This window comes from Tachypleus tridentatus, chromosome 8 (assembly GCF_004210375.1).
Source record: "Tachypleus tridentatus isolate NWPU-2018 chromosome 8, ASM421037v1, whole genome shotgun sequence".
NCBI lineage: Eukaryota > Metazoa > Arthropoda > Merostomata > Xiphosura > Limulidae > Tachypleus > Tachypleus tridentatus.
In genome coordinates, this window is record NC_134832.1 from 127,065,404 (window position 1) to 127,086,960 (window position 21,557).

Genomic DNA, 21,557 nt, shown 5'->3' on the forward strand with positions numbered 1-21,557 from the left:
AGACGAGGATTATATGAACCCCACCAGTCACAGAACTCAAATAATTATTATTTTACACAAATCCTTTAGCTATAATCAGTCGGTAACACTCGAGTGATATTTTACAGACGTGTGTAAAAACGACGAACCTGTAAACATCATTTACCGTGATATGTAACAGGCACTTTACTCGTCTTTATAAACAAAACAGAAAAAAACAACGTCCTTCAAATATCTGTTGCGTGGAAACAGAAATAAAAACGAAAACAACCGGGATAGTATCATAAATCTACGACTTTCATTACATTAAACACTATCTACCGAACGTAAATACAGACAAACTTGTAAATATAAAATATTTTCGAATCAGATGATGATATAACTACTAATATAATTACAAAGACGGATGTAGATAAAAATTATTTATTAAATAAAAGTCCAGCTTGGTAAGATATAGACACAAAAATATACGAAAAACGGAACAGAATACGTCATAATCTCCTTTCGATATATTTATTCTTAAATAAAGGAATTTAAATAGTTTAGGAGATTTACGATGACGTAAGAGGGGGGGGAAGAAGCAAATACAGAAACTGCTGACAATCGTAAAAAAAGAGAAAATAGTATTAACTTTATATGTCATCAAAAATCCAGTTGAAACTCCCGAGGCCGATATAAACTTGATGAAATTGGAATTGGCGTCGAAGAGATGAAATTTACAGTCTATGTTCAGTATATATTCTTTTTCTTTTCTTTGTATGGGTACTTACTTACTGGTGATTTTACTGGTTTATTTCAAAGGCTTTTAACTCGCGTGGTGCATTATGAGATTAATCAAGCGTGTAAGGTCACAGTAGTGTATAAGCTTTTAAAGAAACGAGTTATAGATAATACAAATTAAGTACGGTTCAATAAGAGTATAAGGCACTTAAATATCATAAGTCAATTGATACTAACCAAACTTAAGAACCTATGTCTAAATAAAAAAAAATGATGTGAACTTAATTTTTGACTTATTTGTGTTGGTAATATATATGTATATACCAACCATGGATTCTTCTCTAAGTTTAATTTATTGTGATTTTTATGTTCGATTTTCATTATATGTTGTGATATAACAAGTAGAATATTTTCGAAAAGGTAAACAACTGATATTGAAGGAATGCATAACTGTACTATGTAAGATTAAATAGATTTGGCCCGGCATGGCCAAGGGTGTTAAGGCGTTCGACTCATAATCCGAGGGTCGTGGGTTCGAATCCCGGTCGCACCAAACATGCTCGCCCTCTCAGTCGTGGGGGCGTTATAATGTGACGGTCAATTCCACTATTCGTTGGTAAAAGAGTAGCCCAAGAGTTGGCGGTGGGTGGTAATGTGTAGCTGCTTTCCCTCTAGTCTTACACTGCTAAATTAAGGACGGCTAGCGCAGATAGTCCTCGAGTAGCTTTCCTCTAAATTCAAAAACAAACAAACAAAACAATTAAACAGATCACGTGCTTTCAGCTACGTATGAAGGAGTTTTCAGTTATAAACAACCTACATATTGTTGTATATATATCTTGTTGTTCGGAACATTGTGAATATTTAACTCTCTTATGTTACAAATACATTTAGTCGTGCAATCAGTCATGAAGTTGGCTTTGATAACACGTAAATAACTTCAAATTTCGCGTATTAAAGCCAATGACGTATAATTCATTTACGGTGTTTCTAAATTTCAGCATAGTACAGAAGCGAAAAGTATCTGTTACTCTGGAGCTGGACGTGGCCTAACGACTATGTTCCAGGATTGTGAATCCGGGAATTAATGGTTTGCGTCCCGTTGCATCAAAAACGCACTGCACTTTTTTTTTTTTAGCTATGAGTACGCTATAAGAATGATGGCCAATTCTACTGTTCATTGGTAAAGAGTAGCCCAAACGTTGACGGTGGGTGATGTTAATAAGCTACGTTTTCTTTAGTCAATCACTTTAAACTTAGGGACAGTCGTGCGAATATAGTCTTTTTAAAACAAATATACAAAATCTTTATGTAAAAACGGTTCGTTTGGGTTGATAAAATATTTTACATAGAAGAGCAAACAACGTTTCAACCTTCTTCGGTCATCGTCAGATTCACGAAGAAGGTCGAAACGTTGTTCGCTCTTCTATGTAAAATATTTTCTCAAACCAAACGAGCCGTTTTTGCATATATATTTCTCTACAAGTGGGTTTTCTCGACATCACTGATACAAAATCTTTGTTGGTTCTGATGCCTATTGGTTGTCAGAACTTTGTTTTCTGACTTTCACGCAAAACTACTCGGAAGCCAACTGCGCTAGTTGTTCCTAAGTTAGAAGACAACTAGTCAACATCGCGAACTCTTGAACTACTCTTTCACCACCGAAAAGTGGGATTGACTGTCACATTATACCATCCCTATGATGAAAGATCGAACGTGTTCGGTTATGGGATTCGAAACAGAGCTCTGACCATCAAACCATGCTAGGCCTGTCAAGAAGTCCAAACTGCTCTTTGTTAGTATTGTTTTGTCGTAATAATTTATATTTTATATTGATAACTTAAAACACACGTAAATACCAAACCATGAAAAAGAATATAATGGAAATATATTAATATTAGCTTCTGATCAAAATATAATACCGACATAGATCAAAACTAAAACTAAAGACAGTACTTAAAATAACTAATTCAATATATTCTTCTTCATTATTTTTGTAATGGTTACAATGCATTGTTTCATTGTACCCTTGCTCTTGACAATATTTCGACAAAACGATACCAATTAAAACGCTACAGAGATCAAAACTGACACATTTTTTCGGCCAGGCATCGTAAGGTGGTTAAAGCACTCGACTCGTAATCTGAGGGTCGTGGGTTCGAATCCCCGTCACACCAAACATGCTCATCCTTTCAGCCGCGGAGGCGTTACAATGTGACGGTTAATCTCACTATTCGTTGGTAAAAGAGTAGCCCAATAGTTGGCGGTGGGTGGTAATGACTAACTACCTTCCCTCTAGTTTTACACTGCTAAATTAGGATCAGCTAGCGCAGATAGCCCTCGTGTAGTTTTGCGCGAAATTCAAAACAAACAAAACACATTCTTTTATCTTTACCCCCCACTGGTACAGCGGTAAGTATACGGATTTACAACTTTAAAATCAGGGGTTCGATTCCCGTCGGTGGTCTCAGCAGATAGCCCAATGTGGCTTTGCTATAAGAAAAACAAACACTCTTTTTCATCTTATCTTTGAATCCTTCATTAAATATTCGACCTCGCGAACTAGCCAGCAGTTCTAAGTTGAGTGTAACTGTCTTCTTTATAAAATCTATTTTTTATGTGATTTGACATAACAAACCCTTAAATTTCTATCTATCTGCTATTTTCTTCTCTCCCAATATGTCAACTTACAATTTTCCGATTCATAGCTTTCCCAGGTTTCTTGCAGTTGACAAAACGTAGAAAGTCCATCGTTTAGCTTTGCGATAAAACCACAACAGCATAATCAATTATTTTGTAATTGATGTTTTATTTAACATTTAATATAGCCATTACTTTAATTTTCCAGGAGTATGTCTGCCGCTGTGCTAACGGAAAGTCGACGGATTTACAACGCTAAAATTAGGGGCTTGATTTTCCTCTATCGACACAGTAGATAACTCGATCTAGCTTTGCTATTGTTTGTTTGTTTTTGAATTTCGCGCAAGGCTATACAAGGGCTATCTGCGCTAGCCGTCCCTAATTTAGCAGTGTAAAACTAGAGGAAAGGCAGCTAGTCATCACCACCCACCGCCAACTATTGGGCTACTCTTTTACCAACGAATAAGAGCATGTTTGGTGTGACGGGGGTTCGAAACTGCGAGTCGAGTGTCTTAACTAGTGGGCCTTGTCAGGCCCATTTATTAGTGATTTAATTTGTAACTGTTAAACTTATGGTAAGCTACAAGCATTTAAGTATGAATGTATGCATTTTAAACCTGTAGATCTAATATTGCATGCTTCACATTTTTTGGTAAACATTGTAGTATGGAACCATGTTGTGTCCTTTGATATGCTGCACCTGTTCGTTGCTAGAATAGAACATGATTATAAGATATGTGCATCTAACCTCTAGTCTGTTGCTACGACACTTCCTAAATGATGGCATAATGGAGTTGACTATTTTTTCTCGTCAGTTCTGCTTCATTCTTAAACTTTATACAACTGATGGCTCCCGTTTGCTTTCTTTTATTTTTGTGTAACACTGTTTTTTCTTGCCTCTATTTTCACCTTTGTTTTTTTCCACATGCTTGCATTATTTCTTTCTTTTGAAAGTTGAAGATTTGATTGCCGATTCTATGGTCTGCTAATTCGGTAATCGAATTTTTTGTTTATACATTATTTTACTTCTCTTCATCACTTCTTCGCATGTAATGTTTCGTTTTTAACGTAAAGAAATGACACTCTACAAACATCCACTTGGTCTTGTAAGACTTTACAATAAATTTATATTCTAGTATTTAAACCCACAGCAGTAGCTCTACAGGCATCATTGTACTTATGTTGAGAAGCTTCATGCAATAAAGACAACTCATAATTTGAATGCCAATGTACCTATGATTTGACAGAACCAAGAAATCGGCTAAAAATGTGTTAATAACTGATTGAATAGTTTTTGTTGTTATTGTTTAGTTTTGTTTTAAATTACGGGCAAAGCTACACGAGAGCTATCTGCGTTAGCCGTTCCTAATTGAGCAGTGTAAGACTAGAGGGAAGGTAGCTAGTAATCACCACCCATCTTCAACTCTTGAGCTACTCTTTTACCAATGAATAATGGGATTGATCGTGGAATAATAACGACCCCACGACCCTCAGATTACGAGTTGAGCGCTTTAACCTCCTGGCCAGGCCGGTTCCTTATTGCACAGACTGTCACTAATTCAATTCTCAGTTTCATTCAGCTGTGGAGTTTTGTTGTTTACTGTGAAACTGTTTCTATATTTTTCAGCATATTAGTGATGATCCAGTCAAACCAGCTGTTGTCACAGGTATATGATAAATGACTAAAACAGTTATAGATAAATTATTCTTAGCCAATATATCTACAAATGTTTCCCATTTGAAATTCTCTGTGGATTTTACCTTGTTTACACACACACATATCCTGTTTTTCGAAAATATACAAATAAGATATCTTAAAGTTTATTTTCAAACAATAATAAGTTCATAGTTGTGTACTTAATAATAGAGTGAGCAGCATAATATTTGTAATCCTTAATAAACTGTATTATTGTATTTTATTTCGTGTACGTATTATTTTTGCTGTAAAGAGTTAATGCGGTACTTTCTAATATAGATTTTAAATAAAAGACAGTAAGAAAACTTTACCAAATATTTTATTAATTAGGTAACATATGATAAATACATATTTTAACGTGTTTCATTTAATATGTGTTTCTTTTATTTACTTATTTCTAAAAGGTTTGTTTGTTTATTTTTTGGAATTTCGCACAAAGCTACTCGAGGGCTAGCTGTGCTAGCCGTCCCTAATTTAGCAGTGTAAGACTAGAGGGAAGGCAGCTAGTCATCACCACCCACCGCCAACTCTTGAGCTACTCTTTTACCAACGAATAGTGGGATTGACCGTCACATTATACACTCCCACGGCTGGGAGGGCGAGCACGTTTAGCGCGACGCGGGCGCGAACCCGCGACCCTCGGATTACGAGTCGCACGCCTTACGCGCTAGGTTTCTAAAAGGAGAAAATTTTGTAGAAATTCGATAAAACGATACAAGATGGCGCAGTTTTTCAATCAACGTGTGCAAACTAGTAAGTAACTGAAAGTCCATTCAAATGCATGGAGTGTTTGTCTCGGAAGGTGGTGATACATCTGTTCAAAATTGTATAAATGTTTTTTTTTTGAGTAGCGAAATGTATGATTTATTTGGGTTCAAAGGTCATTGTGTGTGTGAAAAAGTAATGTTGTTCAGTGTGTCATGAAGAAAATAATCTGAACAGAGCTGTCCAAGGACAAGGTTTGTAACAACAGCTATATTATAGTTGCATTAATTCTATAGTACTGCTTTACTAAGTAATGGTAGACTAAAGCAAACTGGTTAACCCCTTTAAAGCGACGTTAACATGAACAAGGAAGTCGCACTAGAACAAGTAGGAGTAGCGCACAAAGTATTAAGTGCGTTTACGAAAAGCTTGTACTAAATCTATATAAAGTTAGGTTAAAAGTTAATATATAGCAGCGATTTTGCAGTTAAGAGATTTTGATTTGGGTAGTTCAGGCTAACAATTTAGATTTAACTGGAAAGTGAGGTAGTTAAGCGATATTTCAATTTATGTTTGTTAAATGAAATACTGATAGTAATATTTAAGTTTTGTTTCATTTTAAACATATCAAACTTTTTCTTTTTTGTTTACAAATTACAAAGTAAAAAATGCATATTCGGAAAATTACGAAATAAGAACAGTATTATATCTTCGTACTAATTTAGTTTCAACTTTCATAATGCAATAGTAACTACACTTTTGTTGTAATTCTGTGTTAAGAATTTAAAAAAGAAAAATATATCGTCTGTAGCATTTTTCACTTTCTAGTTTCATACGTGAAAGTTAAAACACTGTTTGCTATACAAATCCCATATATTTCTTTAATATGTTTGAATAAAATAATGCATTAAAATTTAGGGTATGAACATCTAGCTTTACCTCAGATTCAAATCATGGTAATAGTAATGTAGTAATAGGAAACAATCTTGAAGAGTATCACTATGAGATAAATAATCCATAACTCATTATTCAAGACAGGCTGTATATTAAATATATCTAACTGATATGTAGGAATGTGAAACTTCAAAGGAGGCTAAATCATTGTAACATGCATCAGACTTTTTTATTTGCATTATAAATACGTTTCTAAGTAAATTATAAAGTAAGTTTTTGAATAAATTTTGATTTATATGGTGTATTAACAAAGTACATATGAACTACTTGGTTCCTCTGCTTACATTAATAAATGGTAACAACTGTAAAGACATATTTCTAGAACTTTAGTAAAAATGTTAGTGACCATGTTGTAGTTATATTATTCCATTCTATTAAACAAATGCAAAGTAAATAATAATTCTATTAGTAGTGGTTGTTTTTTTTTGGATTGATGAAAATTATGGTTTTATGAATCTATTATTGTTAGAATATTTACAAAGAAAGTGGAGACTAAACAGAATGAGAAAACATCATACAGTTGTGTCTAGATTATAAACATTCATGATACACAGTCTTCAAATATTTCATGTAAATACCAAAAACATTATTTATTTACCTTGTATTTGTTCTGTGTTAAGTTGATAGTGCTGATGTCAAGATGAAAAAATGTTAATTTTACTGTATATTAACAGTATATAGGTTTAGTCATTTTTCCTTTGTGTTTATAACACATCTAGTACATTTATATAGATATGTTGGCTTTTAAATATTTGCTTTTCAATAACTATATGCATCAATACCTTTTTAAACATTCATATGACAATTGCTTATGGCTACAATTTTATTTTTGTTTTCAAAATGACTAAGCATTAAAGTGTTTTTTCCTTAAGTGTTACAATAGTGCTTTAAATGTATGTTTAAATGATGCTTAGTTATGATTACAGTTAATAACATAATTTGAATTTTTAGCAAGAGAAAGTTTTTATTTATCAAAGAAATATTTCTTTATGTATACATTTTGTTTTAAGTTATAAGACATTATTATTTTCTAGTTTGAGTAACATTTTCTACAAATACTCCAATTTTATAGGAACTTAGAAGGATCTTTTGTAGACACCTAAAGTTGATAAAAATTAAAGGTTTGAAATTTCATGGAACAAATAACATTTTCATTTTAAATTATCTACAATCATGCACATTGTTTTCAAACAAAATTCCATGCATGTTATATTTCACATTTCTATACTTTTTGTAGCATTCTTTTTTAAAATATCAATTAAGATATAAGCTGAAATGCATATATAGTAGCTTATGTGCAGTTGAAAAATGTTTATTTTGTAAACTTACTAAAAATGTTACTTGTATTTCATACACAGTGAAACATTCTATAAAATATTCCTTAATAATTTATAAATGGCTATATTTAGTTACTACATTGTGATTTTTTCAAGTGATTAGAAGATGAAGCAATGAAAAACTTTTTTAAATAATGTAATGTCAATATGCAGTGATAGTTTAGTATCCTTTCTGTAAGATATTAGATGTTTAGAGACCATGGAACTATTTTCAAACCTATGACTGTTTGACTAACCTTCCCTCTGATTAACAAAAACGTGTTAGAATTTTAACAACTTTGGGTTAAGTGATCATATTTTAAAATAACTTTGAGAAGTTAAAAAGTTAAAATCATATTATAGCAAAAATAAGTTTCCTATGACTACTAATATTCATTTATCACAGAAAATACCCTCACAGTCTTTTTAACATTTGAATATTGTGTCCATTATAAATAAACAAAATAATCTGACTGATCTAGTCAACCTGGTTTGACTCTTGTAAAATATTCAGGTGTTTCAATAAGCATTTCTAAACTTCCATCTTTTTTTTTACAAATATGTACACAGAATTGATTGGAAGACACAACTGTATAAATATTAATGACTAAGAAATGTATTGAAGTCACTGTGCCCTAGAAACTACTAGTAAAACCATAAAATTTTTAGATTGTCACTGTTCTACACATGTACAAGTAGAATAAAAACACAGATGTTACAGGTCTGTGTACCTCAATACAAAATAGTTGTTCCATGTGTACACATATGGTTGTTTTCTGTTTTGCATAATATAAATAATAAATTTTACATTTAATACATAAATTAATGCATAACAAGATGTCATATTAATTATATATGGGAAGTAATTTTCTGTGCACTATTTATAGAACAGAAATATTACATTCAGTACACACTGTATAATTGTTGAATGTAATACATATAAAATTTGATTTTGCATATACTGCATATAATAGTTAAACCCATTTTTCATAGTTTGTACAGAGTAAATCATAGCTCTAAGTTATATTGGTAGTTTGCGTATTTAATTCATTGCATTAAGTTGTCATAATATTATCTGTGTTCCAATGACAACTTGTGTAAGTATGTTTACACTGAAACATTTTAAATTATCCATATGAAAGAGACACAAGTTCAGGCCAATTAGTCATAGAAGTGTGAAGCTACAGTACAAAGTATTCACTTCTCCTTACTGAATCTTTAATTAATTACAGTGTATGATCTACAGCTCTCTGTTAATCCTTAAGTCACTGTTGGAGTTTATATTGATTCTCCCAGAAACAACAGAAACTAATTACTTGAAATGTATACAAATAACTTAAGTACTTCTGGATATGCAGTAGTATTAATATATTTTAATACCAACACTCTACATCATTTTCTATGACTATCAACCTATATTATTCTTTAGGTCTAGCATTAATACACTTCTCTGTAAACAAGATATAATTCATATCTTATCTTTAATGCAATATCGTTAACAATTAATTAATATATTCAGAAGTCTAAAGTTTGAAATTTAAGTGTGAATTAATAATTTATCTTCATTTTTTAACAAGTTCCAAGCTCATCTGAATGTGCATAATGTATACAATGAAGTTATGAACTTCATATTAAACTGAACATTGTTAGATGTAATTATTTTTAAGAAAGAGAATTCCCAGTAAGGTGTTGGAAATTTGAGTGAAAATAACAAATGTGTGAAATGCCAAATATTAACTGTATGGTCTTTGTACAAACCATGACTCAAATACCTTTCTGTATATTTTTAATTAAGCTGATAAGTATGTTAAAACATGATATAAAAGTGTAACAAATATGTTTTATTAATTTCATCCCAGTAGGAAAAATTCCTTAGTTTTTGTACAAAATTTTGCTTCCAAAAACAACAATAGTTTAATGTTTAGTATCACTGATAATATCCAGTATATCTGTATTAGATCACATAAAGGAATTTTGGTAGTGTTAAAAACAGACATTTTTTGTTGGAAAGTCTACAACAAATTATTGCATATCTAATGTGTAATGTTTTGACAGATTACAATTTTCTTTATAAAAACAATGTGTAAAAGTTCACATCTGTGTGTTGCATGTCATCACAACTTTGTCTTTAGTTGTGGGTCTACTTCAGAAGTCTGTTCATCACAACTTTGTTTAAGGTCTAGTTCAGAAGTCTGTTGAACACAACTTTGTCTTTAGTCATGGGTGCTTTTCAGAAGTCTATTGATTACCACTTTGTCTTTAGTTGTGGGTCTACTTCAGAAGTCTGTTCATCACAACTTTGTTTAAGGTCTAGTTCAGAAGTCTGTTGAACACAACTTTGTCTTTAGTTATGGGTCTACTTCAGAAATCTGTTGAACACAACTTTGTCTTTAGTTGTGGGTCTACTTCAGAAGTCTGTTCATCACAACTTTGTTTAAGGTCTAGTTCAGAAGTCTGTTGAGCACAACTTTGTCTGAGGTCATGGGTGACCTTCAGAAGTCTGTTGAACACAACTTTGTCTTTAGTTATGGGTCTACTTCAGAAATCTGTTGAACACAACTTTGTCTTAGGTCTACTTCATTAATATTTTATGAAATTGACCCCAGTTTTCTGTTGGTATAGGAAATTCAACTTTTGGTTTGAGTACATTTAAACACACACTTTTGTCTGTAGATTTAACAAAGTGCTGAGATTTTAGAGAGAGCTAATAAACATGGAAACATTTATGACACTGAGTGTAGGCCAAGAATTATTGAAGTGATATTTTTCCATGTACATTTCATTAAAATGTAATATAATATTTCTTGATACACCTGTATACCAGTTTTAAGTAGGCTTTTGTTATGTTGGTTTTAATGTTGTCTGTCCATCCATCTATGAGTGTTCACCATAAACGGTAACCCATGTCTCTACCATACTAATAAACTACTTCCTGTCATGTCACACCACTCGTAGTAGATGACAAGAAGTGGACTAATTTCTGAACTAAGCTTAAATAAGTCTTTTGTTATCATTAAAGTTGTCTGTTAATTCTACACAGTAGTCGTAACATTGGTATATTTGAAACATAAGTTTCTTGTAAAAATCATTACAGTGACATGTAATGCTAACTATAAGAAAAGAATGTCAGGATTCATTTTGAAAGTTTATATTACAGCTGAAAATATTAATTAAAATGGAAACAAGTTTGCATTATTGGCTAGAGTAATCAACTGGCATCAAAATATAGTTTTGTTATCATAACTTTTAACTACTATTGAATGATGTACATTACAATTAATACTTAAAGGGAGGGGTCAATCGATCTATGATACTATTATTGGAACTAAATTTTGACAGATAGTAATTACTAAATGTAAATATAAGCCATTTATATTTATTCAAATGTAATATATATGTAATATTAATCAGTAGTTAGTTACAAGTTAAGTAGTTAGTATTATAACTTTTGTGATATTCCAAGAATATTCATAAAAATTTTGAAGAATGATGTGGTATCTCATACAAAGAACAGAGGCCCATGAAAAGTGATATCACTTTAGTTGTGTATTCAGTTATTCAAACTTGTGTAATAATACAAAATGTGTGGTGTATTTCTGTGTATTAAAGACTAACATTTCTGCATAATACTAATGTAAATGTAATGAGGTGTGTAAATATTTTTAACATATCTTTTATTGGTTATATCTTGAGATGTTGAATAGAGTGGACTGATAAGAATCCAATTGTCGGGACTTTCTGTGTATAAGGTAATCCTGTTGTGAGGTATTGAAGATAGGGAGTATTTTATGAATATGAGAAAAACATTGAACCAATTAAGATAATAAGTGTTCTTACCCTTAGAAAACATTATTTATAAGTGTAGTTTTACCTAATGGGTATTGAGTGAAGGGTCCAAACAACAACTCGCAAACAGGGTTGAATGGAAGTTTATAATTCATTCTGTTAGTGTTGGTGAAGAATACATAAAATTATCTGAGTATCAGTAACAAGACATGGGTGTGTATTGAATGTAAAAATGTGTTCTATTCTTGTTCAGTTATAGAAGTAAGAACAACAGCTGTGTTACGTAAGTAATATTTTGCTGTGCTTGAACATTTGTGATTGGATTTTATAGTTTGTTTGAATAAATATCTTTAGAAAATCAATCTGTAAATGTTCTAGTTGTGAGGATGATAGTGGAATAAGATTAAGTATTGACTTAACTGTAAAAGTTTATAACATGTTTTATTTTTAAAAAAACTCCTTTTTCTTATTCGTTTTTCTCAAGATGAGAAATTTGTGATTTTTCAACTGTCATACATGAAACGGTTATTTTTTTTAATACATCATGATTTCCTAATCATTGAATTGAAAATGTTTTCCAATGGGACCGCTAGCCTTGCACTTAGGTGCTCCTCAAAATATTTATTGAACTCTTGCCTATCCTTTTACATTAATTTTAGTCTTCTTATCAAATTATTTCATTTTTAGGATGTATTAAAAACATTTATATATTAAGTACTCACCAATGGTTCAGTGAAATGTATTTATACTTTAACACTTGAACCTTCACTTCACTGTTGGTCAGAAGTCATAATTTTGAATTGTAACTTTTGTTGTTAAGATGTTGTGCTGTAGCAGTTATGATTCTTGACTTCTTTGTTGTCCACTGGTTCTGAAGTAACAACTTTGAACCGTGACTTCATGTTGTTCGATAGTTGCTCAGTTGCACTTTTGAACATCTTCCAAGCACACACATGACATTGACTTGTTTGTTAATCAGTAAATCTTGACATTCGTTTCAAAACTTTTAGTAGCCTTGTTTAAAAGACATACTATGTATGTCTACATTTATATATAAAGTAGACACATAACAATACATAGATGTAACAGTCTCCATGTTTTAAGTATTGTAGTGTTAACTGTTATTCAAGATCGACGGACAAAGAAACTGGGTAAGGCACTGGAAAACACATACATAACTTGTATGTGGTAAAGATATTTCTCTCAGTCTGTCAGTAGTGATTAACGGTGTTATTAGGTGATAAACAACAGCTTATGTTTATATTCGTTAATATAAAGTTGATTATGGCGCTATTACTCAAACCATCAGAGCTATCATTTATATTTTGTCCTACTGTCTCCAGTTTGTTGGTTTTGTTGTGATCTAACTTCGAAAGAGTTATTTTAAGAACTTACGAGTGAAAGTTAAAAAGAATGTATAACAGTATTTCGATCACCCATATCTGTTATATCCATTACCCAAAATACCTTTCGTCCAATACCACGGCTCCACAGACCAGCTACAATACGAGACGCCATCTATATTATTATTAAATTACATGAACAACAACTGTTATGGGGTGAATTAGATTATGTTTGTGAAGCGTAATTTTATCAGTTTAATATTAGCCATTTATAAATCAAATTATAGTAAGGATTAATAACGTACTGTTATTTATTTGGTTTAATAACAGTTGTTTATGTTTACTTCACTTAACTTTCATTCGATATAAAATGCAAACTAGAAAGCTTGTCGTATTGTTCCTGGGACGTTTCCCTATGCTAATTTCAACAGAGAATGAAGAAGAATTAGTTTTTAAACTGACCTTTCTCTGGCTGATGATCGTTTCATTAGAAGGTCTGGTACTTGTGTGTTACCAAGGTTATGACCCTCTGATGAACATCTAATTTGCAAACATTCAGACAGCTGCCTGGCATTTTGCCAGGAGCTAATGGAAAAAATTGAAAAGAAACGAACTCCGGATATGAGCCAACCTTCTTTTGTGTATGATATGTGCGTATTAGTGTTGTTAATAAGACCAAGTGCGTGAAGACACACGTCAAGTTTTTTATAGAGGAACTCTAGCAGAACGATATCTCGAGTTCTCTGACATAGAGGGTAATTATGTGACGGTGTTTGGTTCAAAGTTAGCTAGCTATACATGGCGTGAATGATTTTAACAGGTGGACATGTGGAAACACGTGCATTCCAGAGTCTATAGCCAAGTGTGTGTTTTTTGTTTTGTTTTTTCAATTTGCTCTCTGGTTTAGAGATTAAGACGTGTTCTAGGGGTATAAAATATATGAACTAATACGCAGGATACTGTTATAACGATTGCAGTAGCTTTACACAAAAAGATAGATTTATTCTGGAATGCTGTGGATTTCTTAAATTGGAATGTTTTAGTATTTGTTCTATAGGGGGGATATTATTTTTTTTTTATTTATGGGAAAATACTAACGCTGATTTGGATCTTATCAGAGAGAAACGTACCAGTCAAAATATCCTTCGACTCGCCATCCAAGCTGAGGGAGTGACTGTCATTCTTACAATGTACTCACAGTCAAAGTATCTTACGACTTACCATCCAAGCTGAGGGAGGGACTGTCATTCTTAGAATGTACTCGCAACTTAAAGTGCGAATATTTGTTTTTAAATCGCATAGATTCGAATCCTGTTTGCCAACCTGGTCCCTGAGCTATTAAAACACGTAGTTGATCTAATACAGTACAAGATTTAGAAGCACGTGTAATTATTCTGAATATTCTGTAATATGCATGTTTATCAGAAACGTTTGATTAAATCTAGCTACCAATTAAGAGAAATTCAGTTACTGAAATAATTAGTCAATTAGGTTCCTTCGCCGTTAGTGCAAAATGTTCCTCATAATAAAAAGCGAAATATTGTAAACATGTTGTATGTATTAAACATTTTAACCAACACTGCTAACAAACAGCCACCAGAATGCAATCGTCGGTTAGCTACTCTCGTCGACGTCATAATTACAGCTGTAAAGATATGTTAGCACGTAATCCATATACTAAATTAAGAATACAAAGTAACCATCTTATGTGTATTAAATGTAATAAGTAAATTACGTAACATGTAATTAAATAAATGTGTATTTATAAGTATATTAATTTTAGCCAATACTACCAATTAAACTATAAATAATAGAATGTACTTTATCTTACTGTGTTAAAAAAGAAAAGTGTTTCCATAGTGATTATCAAAACAGAGATAATCGGAAGGTCTTATCTGTAAACTGAATTCATGCATATGCTTATTAGCTAGCTATAGACACCAAAGTAGCACACTTCATAAAGTAGTTCCCATGCAACGTAGTTAGAGTATAGGGGTTGTGAATAGATAACAAAACACACGTTCTAAAAGGAATAACAGTTATAATCCAACACGGTCTATCCAAAGTCGTAATATGAACTGGACTTTAACAGCGCAGTTATACGTGATATACAGGGAAGCTGCCTACCTGGGAACCACAACTTTACTGAACAAAGAGTTGTTTGTGTATCTGAAGGAAAAAATGGGAGAGGGGGGGGAACTTTCGGTGGGCGGAGCTATTAGTTTGAGCTTTCCCAGCTACGCTTAAATATCTGGACTTGGTGGACTTGGGGCCCATGTATGTGGCTGGTGAGAATGTTGAATGAGACTAAAGACTAGGAACCTTGGTGATGTAGTGTGGGAAACAACAAGAGTTGTTGACGTGAGTCACTGATCTGACGGGTAGGGCCCCTGCTGAAAATCGTGCACGTGAAACTTGTGGAATGTCGGGGACCATCTAAGAAGTTATACGTAGGTTGTGCCAAGTATTCCTTATGGTGCTCTCGTCTTACTGAATCGTAGGAGTGGGTTATATGTATAGAGGGTCTACAATAATGTGATGCAAAATCCAGTTGTGGTAATGACTTGGTTACGTTGAAATGACTTTTCTTTCCCTGAATACCTGGACATCACGACCACCAAAATGTACTCGCTGATTTTTTTTTTTTTTTAGTTTCACACAACGTTGGTTTACAGTGAGCAAATCTGTTACTTATGGCAATGGTGTATGAATACAAATCACACAGTTGTAAACCAAAACCAATAATTAATACATACACACACACACACACATTGCAAATAGTATGTTGACATAGTGGATCTAGTAAAGAGATGATTGCTTTTTTTCTCGGTTGAATGATATGACCACTAAACAAAATAACTTCTTTTATCATTTAGCAAGCTAAGGTACATATCCTTTGTTCAAGTTGTCAGCTGAAAACAAGATGTGGGGTGGATGCTATGATAAATATCACAGAAGTCTTAACTTTCACAATATTTATTTGTAACATATTATTACAGTACTTATATACCTAAACATGGTTTACACGATGGTCAGGGTAACTCTATTGGGAAAGGTAACCGGTAAAAGTAATGGCGGACGGGTTGACCCCCCCCTTTCCTTGTTACCCGCTTCCAAGACTCTTAATATCCTTCCATAGTGTTTCACGTGATTTATCATTTGACGATCATTGGTCGCAGAAGTGTGTTACGGGCCGAAGTTTAAAGGTCACGGGTCAAAGTAGGAGGTTAGTATAACTCTAGAAACGACTCCTCATATCAGGTTTATTGGCTGTTGGGATAAAATATTCAGCTGAGTTTATGTGGTGTTCCAATAGTAACGGTCATTTTTTTAATTGCATTCCTTCACGGAGAGCGAAAGCGCTCTCTCTGAGATATACAAGATATTTGTATGACCCCTTCCCCGCAGTGTGTGTATGTGGTATTGTATAAAATTTAATTTTTTTTTTCTTATGTTAGGTCGTAGCTCTATCAGTGAGTTTAGTTGACGTTAAGTTACGTCATGCGCAGATAGCTTTCGTGTAGCTTTGCGCAAAGTTCCAAAAAAGAAACAAGTTACGTTATAGATAATAGATGCTCAATTATAGCAGTAATGAGACTGGAGGGGGTCTGAACCCCTCACTAACATGCTCTTTGTTCCAAACTCATCTCACAAAGTTTGGCTGAGACTGGCCCAGCGACCTAGGAATAGTTAGATAACAGACAGACACGCAGATTTGTGTATTCGAGAAAACCGCACATAAACTAAAATTTTGTAATTATTAGCACAAACTTGAAGTTGTATCACGTTCGTCAATAATCTTCGATCAGGTTGAGATGTAGTCTTGGCTCGGCATGGCCAGTTGGTTAAGGCACTCGATTCGTAATCCGAGGGTCGCAGGTTCGAATCCCCCTCGCATCAGACATGCTCGTTCTTTCTGCCGTGTGGGTGTTATAATGTTACGGTCAATCCCACTATTCGTTCGTAAAAGAGTAGCCCAAGAGTTGGCGGTGGGTGGTGATGACTAGCTGCCTTCCCTCTAGTCTTACACTGCTAAATTAGGGACGGCTAGCACAGATAGCCCTCGAGTAGCTTTGTGCGAAATTCAAAAAACAAACAAACACTGCTAAATTAGGGATGGCTAGCGCAGATAACCATCGTGTAGCTTTGCGCGAAATTAAGAACAAACCAATAAAATTGTACATCTTGATATTAGTAATTAGAGACTGATTTGAATTGTAGTGAAATGCCTGTACATCTTGGTGTTAATAATCAGACATTAAAATCTGCTTTAAAGAAAACTTTATTATGTCACACACAGCTATTTAATGAAATGGATAGTCAGATATAAATATGGCGATGAAAGCTTCTTTCTCTCATCGTATCGTTTCATGTTGATTAGGCCCACGTGGGTACCGTGGTGCCAAGTGTTATCGTTTCGTTGCTGTTCAGAGAAGGAACCCTTTTATGCTCGGAACAAATTATAAATCGTGATAAATCACCCCCCTCCCATAAACATCCACACCCAGGGTAGGTTGTACAAAAGTAACACACACATCACGGTATTTGTTATAATCATTTTAGAATGACATTAATTTCATATGAAGTATTCTTGTTGTGTGAGTGTCCTGGATGGAACTGATGGAAGATCACGACACAACTCAGTTTGGGACCTCCTGAACAGGAGACTTTTGTGCCACACAGAAGTTGCTTGTTTGCTATCCATGTTCCTTGAACGTGGTTCTGTGGTTGAAAACAACCTCACTGGATGACTTCTACAATGAAGGATGAGGGCATTTTGGATACGGTGACATGCATAACATTTCTTAGTCTGCCCAGTGGGTAATTTCGCGAGAGAAGCAAGATTGGTTTAAAAAAGCGACATAAAGTTTATCCTCATGAAATGCAAGTACCTCAGTAAAGGACCACAACCAGCATGTGAAGTCTGATTGGTGATACAAATGATGGAACTGGAAGAATGCATCAACAAAATAATGCTTTGTACAGATGAAGTAGTATTTTACTTCAAACGATTCTACACTAGAAAATACATGCTGGCGTACAGGAATCCGAGACCAAAAAGCTGATATAGTAATGGTTTGATATGGTGGAAGTGTATCACGTTGCTATATTTTCTGTTAACCAAGGGGTCCGGCATGGCCAAGTGGGTTACGGCGTTCCACTCGTAATCTGAGGGTCGCGGGTTCGAATCCTCGTCGCACCAAACATGCTGGCCCTTTCAGCTGTGGGGATGTTATAATGTAACGGTTAAACGTTAGTGAAAGAGTAGCCCAAGAGTTGGCGGTGGGTGGTGATGACGAGCTGCCTTCCCTCTAGTCTTGCACTGCTAAATTAGGGACGGCTAGCGCAGATAGCCCTCGTGTAGCTTTGCGCGAAATTCAAAAAACAACTATTAACCAAGGAGCAGATATAGTAATGGTTTGATAGGGTGGAAATATATCACGTTTCTATATGCTCTATTAATCAGGGAACAGATACAGTAATGGTTCGATATGGCATATAACTATGTCTTCTTGTTATATTTTCCATTAAACAAGAAGCAGATATGGTAATGGTGGATAATTGTCTGGAAGAATGTCGTGTTCTTATATTTTCCATCGACTGCACAAGGTTTTGTCGCTCTTTATCCTGAAACACATTGATTCGGTGATTGATTATTCGTAAAACGTGTCATCAGAGGATGCAAGATTTCAGGAGGACGATGCACTGTTTCATTATTTAGTGGAACAGTACCCGGATGTGCTTTTCCAAACAAATAGATAAAGCTTCGTGAGGCAGTCAGTGCATGACGTTCTCGTGATTTTATTATTTTAGTCTAACATTGTTTATTTTGGGTGATGTTAAACACATATGGTGTTTGTCAAATAACCTAAAAGATGGCGATCTCTCCAGTCTGCACAACCTAACACTACAAATACTACACAGAACCACAGCCTGAGCGAAAAGAACGCTGTTGTTACCGTGGCTTCAACAGCGCACGTTTGGAACAGCATTAACGGGCAGAACTGGTAAAAGTCACGGCGATGACTTACTTTTACATAACCTTGTAGCTGTTTACCATTAAACAGTGCAGTATTTGGACTCTGAGGCTTTTCGTTCCGTTCTTGTACTCTACTTTTCTAGAAGTAGTTGTGGAAGTATGGAAAAAAACTTGCTTTTCTGGAGGAATAAGTGTAGGCTTAGGGTGTGTGGGACGCTTTAAGAAACTATCATACATCTCTGTGGTAGTCTATACAAGTATACAGTGTGTACAGAAACAGACTTACAGAGAAGCTTTCAGTTTAAATTAGATATTTTTTTCTTCTTTCATACCCACCGCTTTCTGTTTAACATTTGTACGAGGATTTGGTTCACCAGCTGTGTGCCACGTGTTTGAGATCTTATTAGCAACGCAGTTGTTGAAAGTGTGTTCCGAAGAGTAGCCTAGCAACAAGCCTACTGTAACCACGCAACGCGTAATATGCTGCTGAAGTAAGTTTCACTTGTATGCAAAAACGGCTCGTTTGGGTTGAGAAAATATTTTACATAGAAGAGCGAACAACGTTTCGACCTTCTTCGGTCATCGTCAGTTCACCTGACCGAAGAAGGTCGAAACGTTGTTCGCTCTTCTATGTAAAATATTTTCTCAACCCAAACGAGCCGTTTTTGCATATAAATTTCTCAACAAGTGGGTTTCTCGACATCACTAAGTTTCACTTACCAGGACATTAATCCATCGAACTTTAGTAACAGATTTAGTTTTTAGACTCGAGTTTCGACTAAATCAGAGATGGTAAAACTAACGTAACGGTATAGTAGTTTTTTGCAAACTACTTTTTCAGTAAACAAAGAGGTTATATTTTCAGTGAAACCAAATCTCCAAGCTCAGTTTTTATAACCATGTAAATAACAGTCGACTTCATTAAATAAGTTATAATAGTTTCATTACCAAGACGGAAGCTCATGTAAAGGGTAACTAGGTCTTGCGAGTTCGATAGCCGAGGGTGGAGACAGTGGACCCCGTTAACATGTAATTGAATCCATAATTTCCATTTCGTCTTTCCATACTAATATTTCTGTCATAGAAAAATGTCGATAGTTATCAATGGCTAGAAAGCATATATGTAGAACAAATTTTAATAATTGTGATTTTGAGTTAATTTCAAGCATTCATAACGAATATGTGAAATAGAGAAAAATATATTGTGAAGGTAAGCTAAATGAAAACAGGTAACAGCAGTGCGTGTGTATTCTTATTGATATCCCATGATACATGCAGTTGGGATTTAAAAGGGGAAATGCTATATATATACCATGCTGTATTCCCTACGGTCATTTTTAAAATTTTTGTCTGCAGCACCTGTAATTTCGCGACATTTGGTGATTCGTATGATGAATCATCACGTGCTCATTCTACTCACACACCTCGTGATTTTATTTTAACAGCACGCGCCGTTTATAAGTGACTTTCGTGACGCGAATAGAAATATTTGTTTTTGGAAAATGTTTTTATTTTTTTATTTGTAGCGTATTTCAGAGTTAACTGTAATTGTTTAGAATACACGATCTATAGTTGTACGAATACGGTGTACACGTACGTGTCTTTCGTAGAAAGTTTTACGTAGTTTGTTTTTGTATGTGGAAGTCTGTGTTAGTTGATGTAGTTGGATTTTAATTCAGTAGAAACGGCCTTTTACTCAATCATATGAGCTGTTTTGTGAAATTCTGAAAATGAATATTAACCAGTAGCATACTGACAAATTGTTCTAATATTTACGTATGGGCTACACTATATGAATAGATAGCATATTTATCTTAACCTTTTTATTATTGTAATTATATAATTATTTTTGAAGTTTAAAAGAAAAACACGTATTTTATGTCGTTACGTTTTACGGGCAGCCCCTGTTTTGTTTTTTTTAATTTGTACTCTCTGAAAAAACCTTTTAGGTTAAACGCATGAATGTATACACCATTCACGTATCCGGTGTAACAAGATGACTTCTATTACATCCTTCCTGAAAGGAAAACAACCTCGTGCTATGGCTGATATTAAAACTTCCTTTATTTGAATGTCATGTGCTTCCCATCTTTATTAAATCAAATGTGATTTATGTGATCTCCATAGATGTCGCTTGACAGTCGACAAAGGAAAACATTTAGGAACTTTAACAAGTTCAAGGTCAGATTTTGAAGTGTGAACAACACTGTGTAACAGTGATTCTCAAACATTTCAGGCTCGCCTATCACTTTTTGTTTAATCTTTTTTTTTTTAAGTTACAAACTCGGACGTAATTTAAAACAAAAAATTAAAAAAAACTAGTAACAAAAATTCATATTTTTAACACTTACCCGTTAATGTGAAGGATACGATTGTTTTCTTCTGGTATGATTGAAGAATATGTGGAACCATTTTGTGTCAACTTTTGACACAAGGAA

General features: G+C 33.9%; 1 pseudogene across 1 annotated transcript in view; it reads left to right on the forward strand.

The window, feature by feature from the left end:
- The first annotated feature begins 5,807 nt into the window (after positions 1-5,807).
- LOC143223449 (tyrosine-protein phosphatase Lar-like) overlaps positions 5,808-21,557 on the forward strand; it is a 170,238-nt pseudogene continuing 154,488 nt past the window's right edge. Inside the window, exon 1 of the transcript XR_013012919.1 lies at positions 5,808-5,994. The product of XR_013012919.1 is annotated as a tyrosine-protein phosphatase Lar-like (transcript). The remainder of the gene's footprint in view (positions 5,995-21,557) is intronic.